Source organism: Marmota marmota, unplaced genomic scaffold (assembly GCF_001458135.2).
Source record: "Marmota marmota marmota unplaced genomic scaffold, marMar, whole genome shotgun sequence".
Taxonomy (NCBI): Eukaryota; Metazoa; Chordata; class Mammalia; order Rodentia; family Sciuridae; genus Marmota; species Marmota marmota.
In genome coordinates, this window is record NW_026000242.1 from 8,188,268 (window position 1) to 8,210,315 (window position 22,048).

At 47.0% G+C, this 22,048-nt stretch overlaps 1 long non-coding RNA gene across 1 annotated transcript in view; it reads right to left on the reverse strand.

The window, feature by feature from the left end:
* The window catches only part of LOC125613937, a 27,147-nt gene extending 8,667 nt beyond the window's left edge, over window positions 1-18,480 (reverse strand). The window contains exon 1 of the long non-coding RNA XR_007344532.1: window positions 18,279-18,480. This is a non-coding gene — a long non-coding RNA (uncharacterized LOC125613937). The remainder of the gene's footprint in view (window positions 1-18,278) is intronic.
* Between the last annotated feature and the right edge of the window lie 3,568 nt (window positions 18,481-22,048).

The following is a 22,048-nucleotide window of genomic DNA, read 5'->3' on the forward strand; positions in this document are numbered from 1 at the left end:
TTCTCTCTTCTTCTCTCTTCTATTCTTATTATATTATAATATCTTCTTCTTCTTCATTTTTTTTTTTTTTTTTGTACCTAGGGGCACTTTACCACTGAGGCACATCCCAAACCCTTTTTATTTTTAATATTAAGACAGGGCCTCACCGAGTTGCTGAAGCTGACCCCCAACTTGCTATACTCCTGCCTCAGCTTCCTGAGTCTCTGGGATCACAAGTGCGCGCCACCACACCCAGCTATGGTTCCATGTCTTGTTCTTCCTATATTCAGTGCCTGGTTCAGGACCTAGGCAGTGCAAAGTTTAGAAACTATTTATTGGTTGAATTAATATAGAATTCTACATTACAACTTAGGAATTGACATGGTGTTGAATATTTATCAAACAATTTGTCTAAACACCAATAATATCATTCTAGTCTCAGTGTTCAGGATGGTGAGGTGCACACTGTGTTCCCTAGAAAGAATAAACTTTAGGGTTGAAACCAAACTGGAAGGCCCTAAGTAACTTAGCAAGATCCTGACTCAAAATAAAAAATTAAAAAGGGATATGGATGTTACTCAGTGGTTAAACACCCCTGGGTTCAATTTCTAGTACCAAAACAAACAAACAAACAAAATCAAAATAGACCCCCAGGAGAGCTATAGTCAAAGAGTAGGATCTCCCCATCTGCAACCCCAGAATGGGAAGAGTCCTCCATAGTGGCCCGTGGACTACCATCACCTAGTCAGGGCCTTTCATTCCCTGGTTCAGCAACTAGGCCCTGCAGAAAAACTGTACCCCAAGCAGAACAGGGCTGAAAATCATATTTTCATGGGATGTCAAACCTCCTCTCCTACCTTAAATGAAAGGTATTATTTCTGAGAGGCGAATGTCACACTCCACCACCAAAATTCTGCTACCTCGGCAAAAACCCCAGCAGTTTCTCTGCACGGCTGGCAGCTCTCCACCCAAGGCCAATGCTGGGAAAATTCACCAGGCCCAACGCAAATCACAGAAGCACAAGGCTCTCTGTGATTAAAACAAGGGAAAGCAAACTCAAGGAGCATTTACTGTGCAGAAGTAGGATAGACAGAGGAAATATGGTCCAGATACCACCCAGGACCCATAACAGGTCCTAACTCCTCTTGGGAAACTCACCTATCACTTTGCCAGATAAGTAAATTATCCCCGGCTCAGCAACCTCTGGGCCTTTGCTGTAATGGATGATATCCTTTCACCTTCCTCTTTGGTTTATATAAAAATATATCCTTCTTAGCTGCCAAAATGCTATCCATCCCTTGTCTCTAAGCAATTCATGCTGGAGATGAGACCTCTTTCTGATTCACCCACACTGAACCTGCCCTGGGATAAAAAAGCTTTGTACAGAGCTGGGCAAGGTGGAAAAGGTGTCAGGCAGTGACTGCATTCAAATAAATGGCAAACTGTCTATACTTTTTAATGAGTGAGAGTGTGCTAGAGAGAGCAGGTCAGAAACTGGCTTTCTGTCCCTGGAGCTTTCTGTTGTGTCAACTTCTGTGTGTGTGGCCTGGGGGCTGATCATGCTCTCAGTTCCCGAGAGTCCCAGGAGCACTAACTGCTTACCTAGCTGGCAGCTCCAAGCGAGGACACCTGTCCACCTCGGCCACATCTTCCCAGATAGGGAGGGCTTGGGGCCTACTTATCCTCCCCAGCCACTCCCAAAGGCTTGTGCTTTCTGACAGAGACAGGAGTCTGCTCCTGGCATAACCCAGATGATTAGCTTGGGTGTTCTGGGTCTTCTAGGTGCCCTGTGGCTGGGCTCGGGTGCCAACCTGTTCCAGCCTGATGCACTCTGTGGCAAGGATGCAGCTATTCTGAGTCCAGGAGCTCAGCTGTTTTGCCAAGATGGATTCAGGTGTTGACCTATGTGTGGCCTGCAAGCTCTCTTGGCAAAGCACTCCATCCAGATATTTCCTCACCCAGGCCCCTAAGACAACCAGGTGCACCATATCCTCATATCCTCGTGGAACGCCAGCTGGATTTCCTAGGGAACCTGTCACCTCCAGAAAACTCCCAGTGACAAAGAGTGTTCTGGGTACCAAGCACTCTCCACTCAGCAGTCTCCAGCCTGCTCCTCCATCTTCTTGCTCCACTGCATGCCTGGGGGCTGTATGCAAACATTTGCTTTGATTTGTAAAATGATCCATATAATTAGGGAAAAGAGTTAAATAAAGGGACTGATTTCAGAGAGCAGGCTCTTAATGACACTAATACCTGACAAAAGGGGTCATTATGATGGGCTAATGGGCCTTGCCTGGCGTTCAGCTCTCTCAGGACACAATCCAACACACTCAATTATCTGCTAATCAGGGCCATTTTGTCAGAGGTTATTGCCCTGAAGTATCAATTATAGGAACATTATTAATACTTTATGGAGAAACCACTTGCATGAAAGTGTTAAAACTCACGGGGCAAGCCTTTCGTCCCTGTCCCCACTTAGATCCATACTACACAGTCTCTTTTGGCCCCCATTTAGCTCCCCAACTAGGGTTTTCCATGACCCATTAGGTCTACTGGGAAGGAGCCAGGGCCATGATGATGTTCCCAAATCTGTCACCTGTGACCAAGCTGGCAATCCCAACTCTTAATGCCACCAGCTGGCAACAGTGGCTTAGCCCAAAGCCAAGGCATTACTGACTCAAGATGTGGGAGGGAAGCAGGGAGCCACAGGCTGCAGGAACATGTGTGTGTGTGTTTCTGTCTCTCTCCTTTCTCTGCCTCTGTCTCCCTCCCTTTCCTCCTCCTCCCCCCATCGCCATCCCTCTCTCTTTCTCCAATGTGATCCTTTAAGAAAGTGTGAGGGGATGGACAGATGATCCCTACTTTAAGACATAATCTGTTCAGTACACAATCTATGCTACTCCCTAGAACCTGTTTTTCCATATTGGATTCATGGATAATTCACCTCTAAGAAAGCACATCCAATACAGAAACTGGAGGAAAAACTCTGGGATTTTTTTCTTTTTGCACAGTACTGGAGAGCAAACCCAGGGCCTCGTGCATGCTAGGCAAATGCTCGACCATTGTCCCTATATCCCCAATCTGGGAGATACAACTCTGAAAGGTGGTGTACTTTAGAAGACAAAATATGAAAAGGACTTTAGAGTCAAATCAATTCTCATTCAAATCTCTGTCCCATCACTCACTGGCGGCAGGATCTCAGGAAAGTCACTTAACCTCTCTGAGCTGTGGTTTTCAGTCTCTTGGGAGGCTCCATATGGTATGGTACTACGGAGATCTAGGCTTCAGAATGCCAGCTGTGCCCTGGAAGTATTTACTAGTTGTGCAAACTGGAGCAGGTTATTTAGCATCTTTGAACCTCAATTCATGGTAGAGACTTTCACATCCATATGCTGGAGCTGAGGTAACAGTTAAATAAGAACACATACATAAGCACCTAGTACTGTTCCTGGCACATGCCACCCAGAGCGAGCATGACACTTACTTTGAGGTGGCTCTAAAGTTGAAATATTCCTTGCTAAATAAATAATGGATGTAAATGCTCAAAGAAAACAAGATCTCTCTGTTCCTCTATGTCTGAATAACTAGACATTTGCCAATAAAAGGGTTTAATGATTTTTTTCAGCTGAGAAAGAAAGTGAGAGTGAGTCCCTGAAATACCACCCAGCACCTAGCATCCTGGGAGGTGCCTGGCAGCTGGTGGGGAGAGGCTTCCACTTCTGTGGCCCATCAGGCCTGGCCTTGCACATTACCATTAGGACAACCCACAGAAAAAGGTTCAGTGCCACCTGGGAATCTCCTATAATCTGGTTTATAGGCAGTGTTTCGTCTTATGAGAAAAAGGTCAGAAGAAGAGACAGGTTTACTCTGCCATTTAATGATTTCTCTCATCCTTGTGGAAGCTACACTATGATTTAGGAAATAGAAATTTAAAACAGGGTTGTGTTCATGCATTCGCCAATAGTTTTTGAGTATGTCCCTTTAACAGAGCAATGTAATCACCGTCCAAAATGGGGAGGCCAACTCAAGGCAGGGCAGTTCTACTATTGGCTGGTCTACATTCTAATATAAATGTTTATCTACAAACGCCTTGTGCTTTGTGTGGTCCATGGTCACCCTAAAGAGATGTTTAGTTTAGTTTTGTTTTTCCATCAGAGCAAGATAAAAATATTCAAGTGTCAGAAGAATTGTCCAAAATTGATAGTCATCTCCAACTCAACCGAGTCAGACATCAAAGAAATGAAGTTCAAGTATAACTGTGAGGTTTTAGTTCAAGGATCTTAACCTAAAAATAGTTTAAAATGCAGAAATAGATGCTACGAACTCTTTTTTGAACACTCTTTCCAGAAAGCAGGCAACTGAAGGCACATAGTTGACTTCAGAGGAACCCAGTCCAGGGAGGAGGGATGGCCGGTGCTGGAAATTCTATGTCCACCTGGTGCGGCCTGGAAAGAGGAGCCATCGCTTACAAGCAAAGGGCCTCGACATCGTGGTGGGAAGTGTTGGTTGAAGGACTGAGAATCCACCCTCGCACCCTTGATTATGGCTTATAAATGTGCTGTTTGGTGGGCCTGGGTAATTAGTGTTTGTGTTAAGCAGTTACGGGGTTAAGTGCTACCAGGGGTTTGATCTGGGCTGACAGAGTCTGAGCTGCAGAGTGGGGTGGTTGCCTAGCAACAACACCTGTAGCACATTAAGCAGCCAGTCAGCTTTGTCAACTTCTAGCAGGGGCTTTGTGGAGCGGAAGATGGGGGTGGGGAAGGTTATGGGGCACAGAGGTGGAAAGCTGGACGGTGGGTCTCAGGATGGAAGGGGCGGTGGGTGGCAGAGGAATCAAGTGTGTTTGTGAAGAGCATCATGTCTACTTCCTCAAGCAGCAGGCAGGTGGCCATTCTAGGTGAGGGTCCAGGACAGGGATTCTCAGTATTGCTCTTGCCTCTTCCTAAAACCCTCCCATCAGCCACCAAATGAAGTAGGAATCTCTTCCTCAACCTAACTCCTCCATCAAATAAGAAGCCTCAGTGGGACTTGGTGCCTAGAGAGGGGGATAAGGGAGTTGCTGCTTCTGTGGTTTGTTTTCAGATGTAAGAGGAATGGAACCACAGAGAACAAAGGCAAAGACCCCAGGAGGGTAAACTCCTTCTCCCCTCTTCCTGTTGCACCGCCCCACACATCCCTCTGGACTTCATCCCATGCACACCTGAGACATCACCACAGGAAAACAGAACAGATGGGTGTGTGTGGGGGGGGGATAAATGACATTATTGATGCTGCCTTTATAAATTCATGGTTTAGCTGGTTCCCAACATTTTACTAATATTCCCAAGCTGCCTCTGAGTGGGGTAGGGGGACAGAAAGTGAGGTACCTTCTAAGAGGAGGCAATTCAAAACATAGCACTAGCAATGAAAAGGCTTGGGTCAACTCCACTTCTGTCCCTTATAAGCCATATGCCTTTGGCCAATACCTGTCCCGAGACTCCATGCCCTTGTCTATACAGTGGGGGATAATCACACCTGCCCCACTTACCTCACAAGGATCAAAGGAGGTCATTTAATTAAAAGCAAGTTACAAATACCATAAATCCTCCCACATGTAGAGGTTTCCATATTATGAAGATGTGGATATATCTGCTCTTTTGGAATAGCCTTAGCTACTTGCTGTCTGGCCCAGAGAGCAGGGGAGAGGTGGCCACGTGCTGTGTTGCTGGGTAACTGGTGGGGGGATGCCTCTGAAAGGAGGCCTATTCAATGCTTCTGTTCTGGGTTCACTGGTTCAAATCCAGCCCTAGGCCAACAATTACTGTAATCATTGGGTTTGGAATTCAGAGTGACTGACTTTTGGAAGACCTTTCGCTTATCTATGACCCACTGAGTTTTCACCATGAACTTACAAAGGAAGCAAAGAGGCTCTGGAACCTGGCTCAGGGTCTCAGGCACACGCCTCCCCAGCCTCCCTTTCACAGGTCAAGGCTGCTCCTTCTAGATTATCTTAAAAAGCAATCTAGTGGCTGAGGGTGATGTTGTTTGCCCTCTGGGCTGGGAAATAAGTATCCTAATGCTTGGCCACATCTGACCCAGCCTGTCCTACCCCAGCCTCCCTTCATGGTGGAGAGAGCAGGCAGGTCTCCTTTTTCACTGAAGCTAAGATTTTTCCTCCCACCCTTTAAGTCAAACCACATCTGATATATATGTGTGTGTGTGTGTGTGTGTGTGTGTGTGTGTATAGAAACCAGCAGAGTTAGGCCTCTCCAGGCTGAAGTGGCGGCTCACCAGCCCAGAATGCACCACGATTTCTATGTGATTTTGTGGGTTTTCTACCTACCTGGCTATGGGGTCTGTGGATGCCCTGTCACATCCCGAGGGACAGACACTCTATGTGTGTGAGAGTGTGTGCACGAGTCGCTCACTCCGTGGCTTCTCTGCTTCCCATGTTTTGCCGTTATCTTCATACCCTGTGTTATATTTAACTCAAGTCATAATATTTGGGGGGTTGGAAGCCTGCTGTTTCACCAAGAAAGGCATTTGAATATTCTCAGTTCCAGAGAATTCCAAGGGCTCTGGGAAGAGAGTGAGGCGCTTGCCCCAGATTTGTCTGACACATCGCGGTCACGTGGACTCCATTAGTGGATGACTGAGGCGTTGAGCAGGCAGCCTAAAGGAATGTTGTAGAAACGATGAAGAGGAGCCCCTGAGTGATGTCAGCAGGAGGCTGATGCCTCTGGGTGTCCCAGGGCACTCACCCCACACATCCCCAGAGAGGGGAGCGCTAATTGGCAATATCGCCTGCCTTGTCACCACCCCACCTCTTATACTTGATTCCAATCTGGGGGGATGAGGAACGGGAGTCCCGGGACATAAGGGGAAGCATAACTCAGCTCCTCTCACTCTGTGTATGCAAATGAATCCCCAAACGAACACTGGGAATCCCTGTTTTCCCCCAAAGATGCCCTGGCAAAGTTAGCACTGGGCAAAGGCCCGGATGTCCATAAAATGCAGAAACAAGGATAAAATTATTTTATTCCTTAAAGTGTAGGATATCCTTAAGAACAGTAGATTCACCTGTTTCCAGATTTTATGGACACCCTGTATATACTTTGAAATTCTGAGTCTACATTGTCTGAAATTTCTTTCTGCATATATAATATAATACATTTTTCCAGGAGACTCAACTCTTATTTCTTTCATGCCACTTCCCCAAGCACAACAGAGTAGTTTGGGCAGGTCCCACAGTCCACTAAGGCGGGGCTGTGAGTAGATGGAGAGAGAGGACAGGCAGGAGTGCAATGTGGTTTTGACTATGGTGTCTAGACACAAGCGGCTCCCAAGAGCTGGAGGAGAGGAGAAGGGGTGTCATGTCCCAGGGTACCAGATGCTATCTGGTCCCCTCACCAGCCAGAGCAGCTGGCTGAGACATGCATGGTGTCCAGGAGAGCAGGTCCTACCGATGCTGTGAAAGGGCTTGCCAGGTAGAGCATCCAGGAGCCAGTCACTGGGACAAGGACCAGAGGTTAGTCCAGTCCCAAGCCTTCGCAGGCTGCCGTCTCATCTGTAGCCCGGACTGAAGTACTAAAGCCAGCATTTGCTTCACATTCATGGGAACTGACATATGGTATAATTTTTTTTTAAATCTTCCAAGTTCCCTAGGCAGCTTTGACGTGAATATTAATACTAACATAATTTCATGATGATTAGAGAACACAATTAGGGGCTATTAATAATGACACAAATAATGACATTTAAGGCCTCATTTTAATTTGAGTAATATTCTGTCTGGTGGTATTTAAACAGCTCTGTCTAGCACAATTAGTACAGTACTGGGGCACAGTCACCACTCACAGAATCCACCAGTCCCACCTCACCTACCCACCTCCATGTCAAGAAAGAAAGATGGGGGCTTGCTGCCCCTCTCCTGGGATGCCTCCAGACAGTGCCCTCTGTCCTAGGTGTGGCCTGGCCCCAGGAATAAGACCCTCAGAGAGAGAAACATATGTATAGATTTCAAAAGTACAAATTGGGAAAGATGGCTGGTGGCTAGAGCCCACCAAGCAGTCGGTCATTCCATCCTTAGGTAGCACACCTCCCAAGATGGAGGCAAAGAATAGGTTCCATGTCTCCAGCTTCTCAGTGAAATCCTCCAGGACCTGAAGAATGTGGCTCTCCACTGAGCCCCAGGAACCTCTCCGACCCCTCTCCTTCAGGAGCACTATTCTGTCAGAGTGCACACCCATTCTATGGTAATGGTCTGTTTCCTCATCCCCCTCCCCACTAGAGGAGGGCAGAGACCTTCCTTCAACTTGAGTTCCCAAGTACACAGTTGGCTATCAATAACTGCTTTCTGAGTGACTTAATGGCTAAATGACTGCAGACTCTGCCTTCCATCCCTTGGGTATTGTTGAAGCTGGAATCCTGTCATAGCCTTATACTTACAGAGCTCTGAGCCTCATCTTTTGGATGTTTAAGGTCAACAGGACACATTTGGGAGATGACTGGGCTTGTTGAGGGAATGTGCAAAAAGGAAACGTCTGTGAAATATGAAACTGCAGTGGTCAAGGACACTGAAGCAGCCAATGGCACTTAAAAGAACCTAAGGTCCTTAATGTATGCATTACCCAATTAAAGGGGACTATACCCAGATTCCATATGCTTCAGAACTGTAAACTCAATATGAAGAGAACTAGAAGATATGAGTGGACTAGAAGCCAGGCTTTCTCCCAATTCAGGTCTCTAGAGCAGAAAAGAGGAACAGAAACAATAAACTTCCTGATAAGTGAGGATTGTGACTAAAGAAGGAGGGACAGGAGGTTGGAAGGAGGGAGAAGGGGAAAGGTGGAGAGTGGGAGGAGGAGGAGAGGGAAGAGGAAGGCAAGCATATTTGTTGAGCATTTATCATGTGCTAAGCACAAGGGGTACTTAATGCCCATTATCTTCTTTGATCCTCAGAATAATCCTGCAAGAGATATATATATACTATTACTATTCTCATTTTGCCAGTAGTGAAACTCAAGTTCAAAGGGGTTAAAGTCATATGCCTGGTCACACAGCAGTATGTGGCTACCCCAGGCTTCAAACCCATGTCTGTATGACTTCAAAGCCCCCAAACTGTAACCACACACTGCCCTAAGACAGTGACAGAGGAGGATTAGGACCATGTGGGATGCTATGTCACAAGAGGGGGGAGGCCACCCACCAATGGATATCATAGATGAGGCAGCCTGTTGATGTCCCTCCCACTGAAGGATCCTGCTGGGTCTGCAGGAGGAGAAATGGAAATCCACTGGCCAAGGGCCAGCACAGGGAGCCCCAGAGTTGATGAGGGCTGGAAGCGGGCCCCCTGGAATGGGTGGCCCTGGACATGCCCAAAGACAGGGTTGGCAGGCAGCCACTTCCAGCACAGGCTGACGGTGTTTTGGCAGAAGCCAGCGAGGCTGCGGAGGCCGGGGCAGGGCCTGCAAGCAGCGGGGGAAGTTAAGTGGAACCCTTTCTGGGTAATTGACTCTGTCTGCCCACAGGACCCCTGCCAAGCCCAGGCAGGCCCCAGCCTGACATGCTGCAACCTGTCTGGAGTCTGCTCTGCAGAGGCAGAGCGCCTGGTTGACAGCAGGCTGGTAATTTTGTTCTAAGACTCACCCCTTCACTTGCAGGCCTCCTTTTGCCTGAATCCCTGATGCGTAACTCAGGGAACCATCTGATTCTATGCCAATGGTGGCAGTGGCAGCAGCAAAATGTAGCCAGCAGGCAGGGTGGCATTGAATGGAGGATAGAGGACCGGGGAAGGGAGGGTCCAGGCTGACCCCCCTGCTCACCAACAGCCATCACGCTGCAGTGAGCTGCCATCCTCTATACCCCACATGCCACGTGCACAGGATCAGACAGGGGTGGAGAGTTCAGAAACACACTGGGTCCCACATCAAAGGGTTCTATGGCAACAGGAAATCTATGACAGCCCCAAAGCTTGTCACTCATCAGTTTTCTCCTCCCAAAACATAATACTTGTTTTCTATAGGGACTGACCACCATCCTCCAAATCCTCCCTCTTGTCCCTTAGTCTACATGGTGTGGGGATTCTGTCCACCCATCCCTCACACCTGGCCCTCCCAAGGAAACAGCAGGACCCAGGATCTGCTTTGACAGGGACCTGTGGTCCTAAGGTCCTGACCATGTGAGGAAGGGCAAGCAAAGGGCTGCACAGAGGACACATGAAGATGGGGCTTCCTGGGTCTTGGGAGGGGGCAAAGAAGCACAGAAACAAGTACAGGACTGCCTTGCCCAGTGTCATCTTTGGGCCCTTGGTTGCTTCTCACTCTTGTTTAGCATGTAGCTAAACATAGCTTCTCACCTGCAACTGCTCCCAGTGCTCCCAGAGCTCTGTGACTGGCCCTGCTATCCCCCCAGCTGAGGGTTATCTAGGGCAACATGTGAATCCACCTCCACCACCAAGCAGAAGGAGAGCAACCCTGATTCCACCTCCCAGGTATTCCTCTACAGGGGACTGTCATTGCCACAGTGGATTATACCCTTCCACCCTCTTGCTAGACTATTTCAATAGGCTCCTAACTAACATCTGGGTCTTCTCCCCCTCCTATCCGCTTTTATATAACCATTATCAGAATTAAATTTCCAAAAGGTAAAGAATTATACCCTCGGGGCTGGAGTTGTGGCTCAGTGGTAAAGCACTTGCCTGGCATGTGTGAGGCCCTGGGTTTGATCCTCAGCACCACCTATAAATATAAAAGATCTATTTGCAACTAAAACATATTTTTAAAAACATTACACCCAACATTTATGAAGAATTTAATGATGTGCCAGCCATTTTCCTAAACACCCACATGTATTATTTATTTGATCCTTATAACAGCTCCACGAAATAAGTACTGTTCTTCATTCTGATTTTACAGGGGAGGGAACTGAGGCACTGAAAGAGTAAATAATTTGTCCACATTTACATAGCTAGGGAAAGATGGAGCCAGGATTCCCAATTTCCACTCTTACTCATAAGTCAAGAACAGCATACATGACTGGTGTGATTCCACATCATGTACAATCAGAAGAATGAGAAGCTATATTCCATTTATGTATGACATATCAAAATGCATTCTACTGTCACGTATAACTATTCAGAACAAATAAAAAAAATTTAAACCTAACAATGATCATATCACACTTGCTTTCTCCTCAAAAAATTTGAAGATCCTTCCACCTCTATCCCATCATAAATCCCAATTCGTTGGCATTTCATGTTTCAAATATCCGTTCTAACCCCCTTCCTGCTCCACCTCATCTTCCTCTCTGCATTGTGGCCCCCAGTGCCCTGTTTTCTCCCCCACATGCTACCAACCTTGATATCTTTGCTTTCAATGTTCCTTCTCCCAGAGACGCCCTTTGTCACCTGTTGATACCTGCCCCAAGTCCCCTTTCTCATTTCCTACCCCAGCTAAAGCTAGTGCTTTAGCACTCCTAGGAAAGCTATTTGTTCTGGTGGCAAACCATGAGCCTGGGACATCCAGGGTTCCCAAGCTCACTCTGGTTATCAACTGTGTCACCTTGAGAAGGCAAATTTAACTCCTCTGCGTATCAGTGTAACTGCCTGTAAATAAAGGTACTTATTTACAAGAGTTGTACCCCAGCACCACCTACAAACAAAGATGTTGTGTCTGCCGAGAACTAAGATAAATAAATAAATAAATATTAAAAAAAAAAAAAGAGGGCATTTGGGAAGGCACCTGGATCCTCATTGGTCAAGGTGAATGTTCTTCCACTCAGCTCTCCTCTGCATCGCAATGATCACTGTGTCCCTTACATTTTAATTGTTGGGCTCCTCCTCCAGGAGCCCAACTATAAGTTACTTAGGGTTGATGTTATGTCTCATTGGTCTCTTCTGTTCCCTAAACACTAGCCACATACCAAACATCCTTCAATAAATGTATTTTGTATGCATCTATTTAAGTACTTGATCAGTGTCAGAACACAGTAGAGGGCATTCTTCCTCTATCTACCTGTCAAGAAGGCAAATCCAGATGACTTCTGGATCCAGGTCCCTTCAACCTGAGAGTCTAGAATTTGAACCATCTCTTCCCTATAATGAAGTTGTGCAAAATATAGAACTTTCAGGGCTGGGGATATAGCTCAGTTGGTAGAGTGCTTGCCTACTATGTACAAGGCCCTGGGTTCAATCGCCAGCACCACTCACCACCCCCTAAAAAAAGTCAAATACAGAACCCTCTGCTTATCATATACTCTTTGTTACCAACAATATCAGCTTGAGGTCACACGGACTCTTCACATCCATTTCTAGCCCCTCATATTTTTCTCCTCCCAATTATTTTTTTTCCAGGGGTCTGGCATTTCTAGTCCACACCAGGAAACTGAAGTTCTCTGGCAGCCCCCAAACCACAGCTGCCACTGGTAGAGAAGTCAAACTGGCAAATAGAAATGTCACTCAATCATTTCTCAGTGCTTTCCTCTCCTTGCCCTTCCCCACTGCATATAATGAGAAATTCTTTTTGCCCAAATATTGTTTGAATTTCAAATACACAATTTCCCTGGGGGTGACCAGATGAAAAGAGAAATCTGGTTTGCAACATAAGACCTCTATGCAGAAGCTGCATTGAGTGAACACCGAAACTAAATTTTTATTGAGCTCCTTGAAACGACAGGAGCACATCAAGGCAACCAAGCTCCTTTCCCACTGTGGTGAGCTTAAATTATTTTAAGCGAACACCAAGAAAGCACCCCTCAAGGGGTAAGAAAAGAAGGGAAGATTTAAACGCAGTGGGTGAAATGATAAATCTGCTCATGGCGTCTAACCTATCCTGGCAGCTTCCCCAGTACTGGCCTGCCAACACTCCTGTCCATACAGTCCCTGACTATGCACAGCTGGGGGTCTTAGTTGGGGGGAGGGCAGGGGTTTTACAAGCCCCTAGGTCAATGACTCTCAACCCTGGCTGCATTAGACTCACCTACAGTATTTTAGGAAAAACACCCCACACAGGACAAATTGAACAAGAGTCTGTATGTAAGGGTCAGACCTCGGAATTTCATTAAAAGCTTTCAGATAATTTGAATGTGCAATTAGAGTGAGATAGATGTATAGATTTGGAGTAATGCCTCTGAAATGGCAGGTTTTTTTTTTTTTAGAGACAGGGTCTTGCAACTTGCAATCCTCAGTCTCCTGAGTCACTGGGATCACAGGTGTCCAGCACCACACTCCACAGCAGGTAAATTTCATATGACTGAGAACAATGTGTGTTTTGTTGCATTGTAGAGTCATAACTTTTAGACAATTCTTAAAAATATCTGCAACCAGCTGGGTGTGGAAGTGCATACCTATTATTCCATCTATTTGGAACACTGATGCAGGGGGATTGCAAGTTAGGAGACTAGCCTGGGCAACTTAGCAAGACCCTGTCTCAAAGTAAAATATAAAAGGTTCCATCCCCAGTAATACAATAAATAAATATTATATATATATATATATATATATGCATATATATATATATATAAAATATACATATATATATATATGCACATACATATGTGTAACATAAGACAGGTTTTAATAATAGGTCTAGAGCTTGATGTCCTGGGTTCCTTTCAACTGGAAAACAATATGCTTCTAAGATCTTGGTATTAAGGGTCAGTTATAATGGGCAAACAAAAGGCAGGTATCTGGGTCCTGGCAGAATGACCCCTTTGTTGATCTGGATCCCAAATGGTAAGTTGTTATCAATGGGGGATGGGTGGGAGGGCTAGGAACACTGATGGGGATAAAAGACCACTGAAGAATAGAGTGAGTGTTGTCACAGGGAAAATCTGGGCAGTCAGAGCCATATTTAGGCAGCCCTGCCTGTGATTCAGCTGACAGCTGTGCCCAACTTGGTCTCTGCATCTGGACATCAGAAGCCAAGTCCATAGAGAGCAGCAAGTGCCCAAGAGCTCTTATTCTAGGAGCTCCATCCTCATGGCTGATCAGTGCCCTTCACACAACTGGCTTGGAAACCAATTTGCAAGTGTATGTTGCAGGGCTGGAGAACAGCAGATGCAGGGAGGGCTAATAAAGGGAAGGTTCCAAGCCCCAGAATAGGGTCTCCCAGATCAGAGAATCCCCTTAGAGCCCGCAGCAGCACTATCTGAACTAGATTCAATAAATCAGGAAGTGCAAGTGGGTATTACTCTTCATGCAGATATCTAAACCACCCCAAAAGAAAAAAAGAGGTAGAACAGGAAGAGAAAATGACCCATTCGCAGTCCCCCTCCAGGCACTGGAGACCAGTGCCTGCCCCCGACTGGCTTGGCTGGATCTCTGAGTTTGGGCTCTTGACAGTCTACAGCCATCCCTGCCTATAGCACTCCCCTTGCCAAAAGGCAAGAGGGCCAGCCTTGGGCTTCACAGCCCCAAGTCAGCTGCCTAAGTGCTCAGCCCTGCTCATGAAAGGGCCCCCTCTTCCTCTCTCTTCAGCCCTGCACTCTAATTTATCCTCCCCTTTGATAACCAACTCCAAACACATTCAGCCGAGGCCGGGCCATCAGTGCACAAAGGCCCGTGCTCTCCCGGATGAATGCAGCACTTCACTCTTGGGGGGATTTCTATAGAAGGCAAAATCCACCAAACAAGCTATTACACTTAAATCAGACAATGCCCGAGGTGGCAGCGAGGAGCCCAGCGTTAATGACTCAGCTAGCAGCGGGCTTCTCTATTTTGAAGCTCTACCCCAGCATGGGAGAACAACCCGCTGCCCTTCCCAGCCTCTGCCAGATCCCTCTCCTGCTCCCGGATGACCCTCTGTGTCTGCTGGTTCTCTGAATCCTGAGCCTTGATTCCCTGTAGGCCCACTTCAACTGACTCTTGATTCCCTCTCTGTCTGGGAAAAAGAACAGAGAAGTGAAGTCCGGCAGCTCCTTTCTCTCTCCTTCATGCTAAAGAGGAGGAAACCATGGTAACTGTTGAGAGCCAGCGTTAGCTGGTGACAGAGCCAGAACTAGAACCCTGATCTCTTATCTCATTTCATTAACACAAGAACTAATACAAACCAGAAGATGCGTATAATATGCACTTATTGTAGTTTCTGGTACATGCCTGCACTCAGTAAATGCCGACTGTTGCTATTTATTATAGTGGGAGTGACATCATTTTATATAGTACTCGTGGAATGCCTCCTATGAGGCACGCAGTCTGCAGGGTGCCTCTCATAAGATAGTGAACATGAACCTGACACAGCCCTGCCCTCTGAGGCTTACACTCAAACGGGAGATTCCAATGGGCTGATGCCATAGGAAAGGTAACAGCATAGGGAAGGAAAAAGTGCTTTGGGAGGCCATACTCTCATCCAGACTTTGTGGCTTAGTGAAAAGAAACTGGTGTTACAACTGAGAACAAAGAGTGAGTCAAAGTTCACTAGGTGAAGGGAAGTAGGAATGAAGGGACAGGTCAGTCTAGAATTTTCTAGACAAAGGGAATAATCAAGTGTGCAAAGATGAATGACAAATGCAAAAGGGAATGGAGGCAAGATGCATCTAAGGAAAGAAAAAAACATCAGCATGCAGAGACACCTGCATAATATTGGGCAAGGACAGAGTGGAGAGAAGCCAGTGGTCCTGAGGCCTTGGACAAGAGAAACAGGCACAGATCATCTCACAAATGACATGGTGAGCCATGGAAAGGAGCCTGAGGAGGAAGGGATGATCCATGGACAAGTGGAGATCACAGGCCCTGCTGTGAGAACTGCATTAGAGGCGCCAGCAGCCAGTAGGTCAGGCACCAGTTCAGCCCTTGTCCCATGTTCTATTTCATCCAGTTATTTGGTTCTCATCTTCAGTCACCAAATAAGTCCCACCATGCAGAGAAATCATGAAGGAGAAATAAGCTGAAAGAGAGCTGTGACCCCACTGGAGAAGAAGGATAGAACAATGGCTTTCCCTGACAACCTGAGCCATTACCCAAAGAGCCTGAAGCACCATGTGGGGACAGGAAGATCTCATGCACCAACCAGATACGTGACCTTGGGCAACCTCAATCCCCACCTTCACAACAAGGACATTTACTAAGTAATTGGTACACTGCCTTGCGGTCCTCACATTCTGTGCTTCCATTACTTGAAGTATATACCTTGTTATTTTTATTCTGAGATGACTTATTTTGTATTTTAAATGTTTGTAAAGCCAGGGGAAAAAAAATGTTCTCATCTTATAATAGAGAAAACACAGCTCATCAAATCAGATATCCTGCGCAATGATCAAACGGTTCTTTTTCTGGGTTCTTGTCATTTCATCCAAGAAAGGTCTGGCTCTGACACCAGCCAGGAAAAGCTGGTTGGAAGCTGCATTCTTGAGCTGCTCTGCCCTTGCCTAGCTGCCCAGCATGGACCCTGCTCTTCAGGAAACCCTTTTTCCCAGGCCCTCTGCCCTCAGGCCTGCAGGAAGGAAATTCTGCAGAGAGCCACACACTCTCACTTTGTCCAACAGCTCTGGCAGCTGCTTAGGTAGAGGCCAAAGTTCCAAGGGTTTTGGGCAGGTGAACAAAAAACAAATTCAGGCTGGGGTGGGAGAAGAAAAAACAACCTCTGAGCTGTTTTGGGCTGGAAAATGTTCTTTATCCATGGCTTTAGGACACAAGCAACATAGCATCCAGAGGCGCACAGCTGCATGGAACAATTCAAAAATTGCCTTGTTGGACTACAACGTGCCAATTTTTCAAATCTAGAGCCATTTTCAGTATTACAGTGTGTGCAGCCTAAGCCTGGAGAATTTTCTTCTGGGAGGGAAAATTGATTCCAAGGTTACCATTAACCCCCATTATCACAGCACGCCCCATTCCAAAACTATTCTTGGGAACCAAGGGGGCTAGAGGAAGTTACAGAGGCCCATGGTGAGGTTGGTACCCAACATGACGGGTGCTAACGGCCAAAGTCCATTAGCCCCATGTCTCAGAAGGGCATGAGAGCAAGTGAGATGGAAACAGGGAGAGAAGCAGCATAAAAGGTTCTGGCAATTTTTTTCCAGGGATTTCTAGGCTTTGCCAGTTTGCCCTGCACATCACACTTCACACGGATGGAGTGGGAACTTGCATGAGCTGAATAGCAGGAAACAAGGCGGACACCTGCACTGGTCCTCTTCACGTTGACCTGTTATCCCTGTCCAGACTGCCTGCTCCAGCAGAGGCTAGAGTCTTATGTGGTGGAGGAATGTCCTTCAGGAGCTGGTTTAGAGACCGCCCATCTGGTCTCTGTGTATGTACCCAACTGCACAGGGCCCACATCTTTTGGGTCCAGAAGGATAAGGCATCTGGTTTTGTCCATTCCAGATGCTCCATATGGAAAATCACACCTGGGAAGCTGAGACAGGAGGATCACAAAGTTCAAGTCCAGCCTGGGCAACTCAGTGAAACCTTGGAATGAAAAAGGCTGGGGATGTGGCTCATTGGTAGAGCGTTCCTGGGTTCAATCCCTAGTACCATACAATAACAAAAACAACAACAAAACACACAACAAAAATGGAAAATCACTCCAACCCATTCTAAACACAGTCTAGAGAAAGCAGCCTGAATCATAGGATGCTACGACCACCTCCACTTCCCAAATCTACCAAACCAGCCAAGAAGCCAGTGGTGACAGTGGCTACCATGAAATAAGGAAAGACAACTATGTAGACAGAGTGGGCAGTAGGTGTCTAAGGAGAGCCCATTTGTTGATCTCACCAGTAATATTTTCCTCCTTTCTGATAACATAGCAGAAGGCCCTGGTCATGTATTCAGAAAGCCCAAGTATGACTTCTGGCTCTGCCACTTGAACCTTGGATTAGTTATTACTAGTCCCTAAGCCTTTGTTTCTTTTCCTATTACCTAGAAACAAAAATAAACACCTAACAAAGTTGCCAACATTTAACGAGATAATATAGGAAAATGACAGATAGTGTTCAACAAATTATACACACACTCACATATACATACAACATTGTCCCTGTCAACATAATATAATGCTGTGATAATGGGGGTTAATGTCTATACAGCTGTTCCCAAATATGTAAATATATTTAATGAATTAATGAAAGGAGTTTGATATCTATAGTATAGGTTAAAGTATACACACACTTATAAAGCAACCCAGTATCCATTCTAAAATGTTTCTCTATTGTTCACAGCCTGGTTCTCTTAGGAGTCTGCTTCAGAGTCTGAATATTGTGATTACATTTTTGGCCAGTTCTGAACTTTAAACGTTCCTCCTACCCCGCCCCCAGCCTATCTCTGTCTCTCCTCCAGTGGCCCCAATAGGCCACCTTCCTCCTCTCCACAGATGTCATCAGCTCACCTGGCTGTCCTCTTCTCTCTGAAGTGTTTTCCTGAAAAGCAAAGAAGGCCTCAAGGGTGCCGGAAGTACTGAAGAGAGGCAGTCACTTCAATTCAGAGCAAACATTCAAAGCATCTGCCATGGACAGGCCTTGTGCTAGGCCCTGAAGCACTGGATAAGCAAGACCCTTCCCAGTCTGACCCTCTAAAGGTTTCCATGAAAGCAGAGGCAAAAGATCCACACAGTGCTTATTAGAACAATGCTCTAGTGAGAGAGGACAGGTGCACCCCAGGGAGGCCGGACACGGAAGGAAGCTCAAGGAGGGCGCCCCCAGGAGCCACATCGTGATTGCATCCTTGCCCGCAGACACTGGGAAATTGACCTCCCTTAGTCACCTGGTGATTTGTGTGGGAGGGGACAGGAGCGCAGGGCTAAGTGCTGACGGGACGTCCCTGTCAACACAATGTTCCGCCTGGCCGGGCCTTCATATATAAAGATATTTAATGAATTAGTTAATTAATGAGAGGAGTTTGATTGATAGATCATATGGCGTTCGCAGCAGGGTGAGTCTGACCCCGATATCGCCGCCTCGGCTGCAATCCGTCCCCCTCATTGGTCGGGAGAGTGCGGTCGCTCCAGCAATTTGCATGCATTTAATGTAGCTCTTTAATAGGATGTAATGTTAGCGAAAGCCAAAAGCGCAGCAGCTGTAACTTAAAAGACAGCCCCATTACTGCAAGCCTTATAATTAGGGTAAGAGGGAGACTCGGTCTGCCATATGTTAAACTCTTTTGAGGTTAATAGCTCTGTAAGATTTTTGCAATTTAAAAAAATTACACTTGAAGGATGATGACAAGGCTCATCAATGAGGCGCCTCTGCACCGGAGGGAAGGGCCAGGAGGATCTCATGTACCCCAAGGCCCCTTTCCCAGGGGACAGGGCAAGGTGGCCCATCTCCTGCCCCAAGTCGCCCAGTCTCCCCTCCTTTTCTCCTCTCTGCACGGGCTTTCCCTAACCTAGTTCCATTAGCGCAAAGTTGCTCTTTCACTCACGGAATCGGATCTCGTCCCACTTGGCTCTTTGCAGCACCCAGCGTCCACCGGTCCCCCACATCCGGCGGAGAGAGGGTGGCGCAAGGCGAGCCCGTGCGCACTGGGGCGGGGGAGAAGCCTCGCACCTGCTTACCTTGCAAAGTCCCAGGCAACTCCAGAGCAATTACGGGTCCCTGCAGGTTACCTGGTCTTGATTGCACAGCCGGGGCCCGAATCAGGGAACACGCAGCAGGCACTGCCCGGGGGAGGAAAGGAAATCGCCGGGAATTTGCTTGGTAATTACCTGGCACTAGGCCTTAAGGGTGTTTGTCCCCTCTGTGCCACAGCCCACGAGGCGAGGGGGAGCGAGAGCGATGTGGTACCGTGTCCTATGCCCAAGGAAACAGAGTCCGGCATAAGAGCCCTGGAGCGCTGCCCTCTGCACCCCATCTGCGACACGTAATAGGAGGCCTCTATTGCAAAAAAACCACCGAGTCCCTGAGGAGTCCAGCTGCACCCTCCCAGCCTCTGGTGCCTTTCCCAAGTCTCCCGCCCCAGCAGCCCAGAGGGCAATGCGTGGGGGAAGGTCTGGGGGAGTCGTTGTAGAAACGGGACTGTCTCTGGAGACTAGCGCAATCTCCTCCTGCACCGTCCCCTCCCACAGTCTGTGCTCTGCAGGGGAGCGGAGAAGAGCTGCCCGCTTGGCAGATTCTCTCTCCCAGGAGTTCTGCCTCCCGCATCCTTCCCCTCCCCCTCCCCCTCGCTTCCCCGTGGAATGCGTGGGTGTCCGACCAAATTTCTGATGACAGACACTCCAGACAAAACAACAACAAGGGGAAAAAAAGAAATCCCTCATTTTTTTAAAGGGGGCTCTTGTTAGAAGGAAATTACAGGAGGGATAAAATTACTGCTAATTGCACAATTATCTAATTATCTCTGGTACCAAAAATACATGAGATCTCTGCGCCCCCCACCCCCAGCCACTTAAAGAATTCTCAGGGAGTCGCCACTTGGAGAAGAGACACATCTTTCTTGTCAAAACGTGGAGGGACCAAAGAATATGAGCAAAGGAGATGTGTTGGTGAGGATATAGCAAAGAGAAGGTACAGGGGATCAAATGCAACCCCCAGAGAAGAAGGGCAAAATTGGGACAGGATGGGAAGGCAAAGAGTGGACAAGAGAGGGTGGCAGAAGATGGGTATTCATATATATATATATATATATATATATATATATATCAGAGCTAAAAGGGATTGAGATTACTTAATTCCAACATTATCCCAATGTCATGGTGACATCTGAAAGGGTCAGGTCTTCTCTTCAGAGGCTTAGGAGCTGGGAAGGGTGGATAGGATGGCAGCATTGGAGGGGAGAGGGTGGGGGCTGGTCACACCGGGGCTCCTTGCTAAACTATCACTGGCTTTTTGGGACAGAGATTGTGGTCAGCTTCCATGGCCAAGTTTAAAAAGAAAGAAAAAGGTCTCTTCGACTCCATGTAGTGGTGCATGCCTGTAATCCCAGAGGCTGAGGCAGGGTGGTCACAATTTCAAGACTAGCCTGGGCAATTTAGACCTTCAGCAACTTCCCAAGACCCTGTTGCAAAATTAAAAAAAAAAAAAAAATTAAGGGCTTGGAATGTAGCTATGTGGTAGAGCACTCCGGGCTTCAATCTCCAGTAGGGGAAAAAAATACACTTTGTATTCAGCATCTTGAATCGAAGTGCTACCTTAGTATAACTGTTTATACCAGTATAAAAGTGAACTCTGTAAATAATGATATGGGTGTATTTAAGGGAAGAAAGAATTTTCGGGTTTGTCTTTAGAACCCTGCAAGGGGTCCACAAGGGGCATTGCTGGCCAGTTCCTGAGTGATAACGATTTATGTCTGGGGCAGGTGGACAAAGCATGTTTCCTCCATATTGCAGAATAAAGCCCTGATTTCTGATGTCCAAAAAAAAAGTGAATCCAACAGCAACAGCTAACTTTTCCTTCTGCTTTATGATTTATAAAGTGTTCCCATTTGCTTTCTCTTGTGATTCTGTTACTTACCCTGTTCTGTTGCTATCCCCATTTTCAAATGAGTTTAACCAAGATTTAGAAAATGTTAAAAATTCCCAAGGTCTCAGGACCTGTCACCAGAACACCCAAGGTTCCAAGACTGGCAGCCCTGCGTTGCACCTGGGAGCCTTCCTTGGGGAAAATAGCCTGATCTTGAGGGATTTCTCTACACAAAACTGATGACATGTAAATAGGGTACTGAAGCTGGGTTTCATGGTTTTCTTTACACTCGTTATTTTTGTAGGTCAGTGGCTCCGGCTCTCTTTCCGCTTGGATGTGGCCCAGTCATCTGGAGCTATTTTCCCACGGGAAGGCACTTCACTTGGTGCACCAGCCTGAAATGTCATTTTCGGGTCACTAACGACACCTCAGCTCCTTGATAGAAGGAAGAGCCACTGGAAGGATGCAGAGTCCACTTTTCTTCCTGATCCCCCACCTCCTGCCCTGTCAGCCAATCAGGATTAGGAATGAGACTAACCCTATTCCCCAGCCTCCCAGCTGCCACAGCTGGGGAAGGCAGAAGTCCAGAGGCTCCCTCTCCATGAACCTTGGGAATCCCCTGCAGATTTGAGGGCCATTGCAGCTGTCCAGAGACTCCTTGGCAGTCTAAGCCATCACTCCGTAATCACCACATCCCCACCATGCACTCTCCTGCTGAGCACCAATGGTTGCTTCAGAATTACCATCCACAGATCAATAGCGG